Genomic DNA, 6,546 nt, shown 5'->3' on the forward strand with positions numbered 1-6,546 from the left:
AACGGGCCATTTGAAATCTTCGCCAGGATTGGCCACTGGCATACAAACTTCGACTGCCACAGGAACTTCAAAACGTACATCTTACCTTCTACGTATTGAACTTAAAAGAAATATCTATCCTACGAGACCCTCGTGATACCACTCGACAAAATTGAAGTCAACGAGATTCTCCACTTTGTAGAAAAACCGATGGAAATCAAGTCGCATCCTTGTTGTGAAGGTCTATTGTAATGTAAACGAGGACCCAACTTCACCTAGGAATGCGAAGATCAGATGAAACAAAAATACCAGCATCTTTCCCCAACCCTTGAAGTCCTAGTTGAAATGCTAATTTCAGGACGAAATTCCTTCTAACAAGTGGATGATGTGACAGTCGTCAATTTCTGGTCAAGTCAAAGTCAAATAAAGCCAACAAGTGAAACCGGTCAACTCAACTAACCCTTGTATACTAGGGTTTACGTTATGTAATTATTGTTCAAATTGCTATTTGAATAAGAAGTCGTCACATGGAAAGTTCATAAGTTTAGGATTCTTGAACCCTAATCGGGGTAAGAGATGTAATAAAACGATAAAACACTATTGCATACCTTTGGAGGTGTGTAAGATCCTTAAACATGGCTTATTGTGGATTACGAACCTTGCAATTCGAAGTTAAACACTCGCAGACGTCACAAACTAAGTCTCTCTCGATCTCTCTCACTCTATCAGTCTCTATCTTAAATCTCTCTCTCTATGATAAATCTCTTTAAGTATGTGAAATCTCTCCTAAATCTCTCTCTATATGAGAAATCTCACTAAGTATGTGAAATCCCTCTCAAATCTCTCTCTGAATGAGAAATCTCTCCAAGTATGTGAAATCCCTCCCAAATCTCTCTCTGAATGAGAAATCTCTCCAAGTATGTGAAATCCCTCCCAAATCTCTCTCTGAATGAGAAATCTCTCCAAGTATGTGAAATCTCTCCTAAATCTCTCTCTGAATGAGAAATCTCTCCAAGTATGTGAAATCTCTCCCAAATCTCTCTCTGAATCAGAAATCTCTCCAAGTATGTGAAATCTCTCCCAAATCTCTCTCAACTTCTTATAATCACTCGGGGCATCCCGACCCTTAATTTAGACGAAAACCGCTCGAAAACAGAAGTCTACGCGAAAAATAGCCTTAAGGAGCCGAACCCTCTTAAGGAGTCAGACCCTCCTAAGGAGCCGAACCACTTAGAGCCGAAACCCATCTAATGGAACCGAAACCTCCCTTAGGGACCGAAGCTTCTCAGAACCGAAACCATCAACAGCCGAAATGAACCGAGCCTTCGGTCCATTTCGCTTCCTTCTTGCTCTCGGTCTATTTCGCATGCGAGCCTCGCCTAGACCAAGCGTCGCCTTCGCTTCCCTTCTCGCCTGCGAGATTTCCTAGACCAAAGCTCCTCTCGGTTCTCATTAGCACCCGAAGCTCCCTCTCGGTTCTAAGCATGTTGGGACCGAACTTCGGTCCTGAGTATCAAAACTTCGCAGATTTCGCATTTTTCCGGTTTTGCATCCTTTTAGCATTTTAAGCATGTTTTTCGTGATTTTAATGCGGGATTTGCACCAAAAATCATATTTTAACATAGAATATTCATAATTTAAACACATTTTTTGGGAAATCTTTATCTAGGAATAAAATCTATTGGGTGAGATATTTGAGATGGAGTGTGGACTTTACCTTAGTGTGTAACACAAGCAACCTCCCATACCCACTCCATGACCATCCCCGGTTACTATTCCACCATACCTAGTCAATCATTGTCCTTTACCCACCATAATTCTAGCCATACTCTTTGTCAAAGTCTAGAAAACTCTTATCTCTCCTCACTCTTCTCTCATTCTCCATCATAGAACAAACTCCATTCTCTCTGTTTTCTCTCTCTAAAATTCGAGATTCAAGGTCTGAATTACAAGTTCTTCATCTACTTTTGGTAACTAATATTATCCTTTATATGATCATTCAACTTCTTTCTACTCAAATCATAGATTTCTTACACAAACATCATCATAATTGTGTTAGATCTTCGAATCTTCAAGCAATCTTCTAAGTGTTCTTGTGTTGAACACTTCTTATCTTCGACATCCATCCACTGAAATCACACAAGGTGAGTTCATACCCCTTTCTTTTCATGTTTTTCTTAAGTTTTAAGGGGGGGGGGGGGAATACAAGTTAAAACACAAAGAACACAACTAAACTCAAACATCAACTTTCAACAGAAAAGTTAATGTTCATTCACGGACTGTTTTGGGTAACTTAAACATTTTAGTTTTCAAAACTGTATTAGATGCAAATAGTTCAGGTTTATACCTTTAAAATGACTACTTGCACATGTCGAAACGATTTTTCTACTATTTATGGTGATTTTTAAAAAACTGCTTATCACTCTAGCTACGAATTCGGACCAGTCAGTGAATATGAATGTTTTCACACCAGTTAGAGACTTTTTATGTAACATCCCGAAATAGCAAGAGTAGAGTTGAAGGGCTAAAAGTGCTAATTGGGAAAGAGTGACTCGGCGAGTAGAGTCGCGACTTGGTCGCGTGTTAAGCAGCCGACTCGGCGAGCCAATGAGATGGACTCGGCGAGTAGGCACGGTGTGGAGAAAACCCTAATTCTCGGGGTTTAGCCCTATATAAAGAACATTATGTTTCCTACCCAGCCCCTTTATCACCCCCCTTGAGTCCCAGAAACCCTAAATCGCGAAGAAGCACCATTGTTGAGTGGATTGGAGCTTGGAGAAGTAATTGTTGAAGAAAGTTTGGGAGTTTGAAGGTGTGGAACAAGGGGCTTTGCTTGGATTCGAGTTTCCCTGCAGTTGGGGCGTTCTTTTGAGGTAATATCTCGTTCTTAGACTATTGCTATCTTGTTTCTTCATTTTGGGGTTTGAGGGAAGCTTATCTTGGGCTATATGGGAGTCTAGAGGTTAGATCTGAGGTTGGTACCTCAGATCTGAGATGGAGAAGGATCAGAGAGCATGAAAGTCCCTGTGTTGGAGTAATTAGTGAAGCCTTCATGTCCCAAACCCTAGCCCAATGTGCAAATGGCCTAGATCTCTTTGGATTCACGTAAAGTTTGCCACTTTACGTGATGGATGAGTGGTAGGAGGCTAGATCTATGTTTTGGAGCAATTGCATGGCCTGGAATGGTTCTGTATGGATTCAGACCGGTGGTACTCGGCAAGTCACATGGGTGTACTTGACGAGTTGGTTGAAGATTAGTTGGGACTCGACGAGTTGGAAGAACAACTCGGCGAGTCAAGATGGCTTGGAACTCGGCGAGTCGTATGAACAACTCGGCGAGTAGGTTGAAGATAGCCTTAGACTCGCAGAGTCTGTTCTTGAACTCAGCGAGTCTTGTCGAAGAGTCCCAATGTTCTCTGGTTGAGTCGAGAATCGGTGAGTCAAGGGATGACTCGGTGAGTTGTGTGCGAGTGGACTTAGAGTCGTTGGACTCGGCGAGTCTCGAGGTGACTCGGCGAGTTAGTTCGCAGATTGAGTGAAGTTCTGGGTATGGAAACTCGGCGAGTCATCGGGTTGACTCGACGAGTAGAGTCAGTCAGGGGTTGACTTTGACCTTGTCTTTGACCAAGGGTTGACCAGTGGTTTCCAGGGACATTTTGGTAATTGTTGATTATTGTTTTGAGTTCAGTGCATTGGTGATTGTCTAGTGGTGGAGATCGTATCTGTGATCGGAGCAACTTGGGTTATCGGTTCAGTCGGCAGTTTCGAGGTGAGTTATCCTCACTATATCAACAGGGTCTACGGCACCAAGGCCGGCCCTTATCGGATTTAGATCCGGGTAGTTGTTATGTTACTATTATGATATGTTTGCATCCTGAGAGCTAGGGTGGTATATGTTAGAGACCTGATTGAGATCGGTATCCTGAGAGATAGGGAGATGTTATGCTAGTGACCGGTTAGGTCGGTATCCTGGTTAGGATGATGATATGCTATGTGATCTGTTTGATCTGCTTGTTGACTGTGAATTGCTATATCATTGTATGTATATGTGCACATGGTTGTTTGGACTAGAGTTGGGTTGAGGAGGGTCCAGCTGTGTGTTGTAGGCCAAGATACCCAGGGCGGACCGGTTGTCCCGAAGGCCCAGCGAGCGGTCCGGATAAGTTGTAGGCCCCAAGAGGGTGGACCAGACGTGCCGAGGCTCGGAGAGTGGACCAGATAGACTGAAGGCCTGGTGCGGGCGGACCAGTCACATTGTAGACGCAGAGAGTGGACCAGGTGGATTGAAGGCCCGGTGCGGGCGGACCAATCACACTGCAGACTCGATGTATACGGCTAGACACGGAGGGTGGACTGAAGGCCGATACGGTGGGCCAGTCACACAGTAGACCCGATATGCATGGTTGTTCTATGTTTCGTTATGTTATGTGTGTTATTCATGTTATGGGCCGGAAGGCATTATGTTCTGGACCGGAAGGTCATAGCCTGGAAGGGCGTATAGGTGGTTGGTATTTTGGGGGTATCTCACTAAGCTTTCGGGCTTACAGTTGTGGTTTTATGTTTTTCAGGTTCTTCAGGAGACCGTGGCAAGGCGAAGGCATGATCGTACCGCTCCTCATGTTTGGTCGTGATGTGATTCTGGGAATACTTTAAATAATTTGTATTGAAAACCTTTTTATAGTGGTTTTAATGAAATCGGATTGTTTTTGAAAAATTTAAAATTGGTTGTATTTTTCGGTTGTTACATTTTAAAATCATAATAAAATTTATGGACAAACTAGACGCAAATTTTTAATCTCTCAGAGTTTACGGATTTAGTTTTTGATTCAGTATGATTTTTCTATAATTATTCCAACAATAGGAACAGGAAAGATAACACTAGTAATGCATGTCTTTTGCCTCATTATAGAGGTTTACATCATATGTGAAAAGGATTTCTACCATTACAAAACGTTTTTGATAAGCTATAATAGGTATAGTTTATGTTTTGTATACATTACAAACATTTATGATAAACTATGGTAATTATAGTTTATGTTTCATATACATTATCAACATGTTTCCATTAACACAACAAACACATTTCGGAAGGTTCTATTACCATGGAAAAAGGTTTTACACTCACGCACACTACACGTAAACTTGTTAACGTAAATTGTGAGAGATTCTTCTCAGTACTGATAGAGTACAGGTTAAAATTCCTGGTAGTTATAACCAGAGTCTCTTGTAGGGAGAACGTGATAGTTGTGTATAGATCTATATTGGGTCTGATAAACCCACACCTGAGTTGCATGCAACAGCTAGACCGGCAGGTCTGAGGTGACAAGTGTCATTGTCTTTTTCAACGCTTGAGAAACGTCGTGGCAGGTACATTAGTCATAGTATGGTTATAGCAACTCACATAGGGAGTTAACAACACATAAAGTTTACGGGGATTTTCTCAAATCAAAAAGGGTTTTATGTCGATTTAAAATCACCTTTTATGTCAATAGGTATGGATATTACTTGTACATTTCAGTCTTGGTATTTAAGACAACACATCACTCTTGTAAGGAAAATATTGGATTTTTCTTGGTAACACACAACTCATTATAAAGATCGGTTTCCAAACTCTTCATCTAAAAAGCTTATGAACTCACCAAATTAATTGTTGACACTTTTTCAAAACTACTTGTATTCTCAGGGAATCAACGAAATCGGGAAATTACAAGCTTTTGAGGATGGTACGCTACGGCGTTGAACAACTAGTTTTATATCATGTTGTAGTCAACCATTGAAATATGTAACACTTGAAACCATGAAATTTTTTTCTAATTATATTTATGATTGGTTGTATTTACTTTGAGTACTATTATACTCGTTGTTGTGATACTATGCATGAAGTCCGCCACCCCCAGATGTTTCCGCCATCCTTGGTTTGGGGGTGTGACAGGTTGGTATCAGAGCATTGTTTATAGTGAAATAAGTATATCGAACCACATAAAATATACAAACTATAAATGCATTGGGACTAAAGTCTCTGATTTAACAATTATACTTTTAGAAATGAAATAGTTTGTTGATTTAAACGTACGAGTACATACATACATACTAGTATAGTATCATATCTAGGACAATACAAAAGTAAAACAAGGAGTTGGACAGTATGATTAGACCTTGGGATATGTAATCAAACTTGGGATGAATATAGCCTGATCAACTATATTTATCCGAGGTGTGACTATTGTATGCCGGGGCATGGTCGTAGTGAGCAACAACCCTAAAAACTCCACATACAAGAAAGTTACTAAGAACCAAACATAACATTTAAAATACTATAGGAGTATTTTGTAAAATCATAACTTACATGAAAGCTAAATAGATCCTTAATAATAGGTCTATAGTTACTAAGTGGATACTCTAAAGTTATATATAACTTAGATATCATAGACTTAGAATATGTGGTCATTACCTTACCTCCTTTTCCTTGTTTGGATGTGGACCTAGGATAGGATCACTTATTCGAAGGTCTATCATATCTTGTTATATGTAATTAGTAGGCACTATCTCATTATAGAAGTAACTAAT

The sequence above is a fragment of the Lactuca serriola genome, chromosome 3 (assembly GCF_051521515.1).
Source record: "Lactuca serriola cultivar US96UC23 chromosome 3, Lser_US96UC23_V15, whole genome shotgun sequence".
In the NCBI taxonomy this organism is placed as follows: domain Eukaryota; kingdom Viridiplantae; phylum Streptophyta; class Magnoliopsida; order Asterales; family Asteraceae; genus Lactuca; species Lactuca serriola.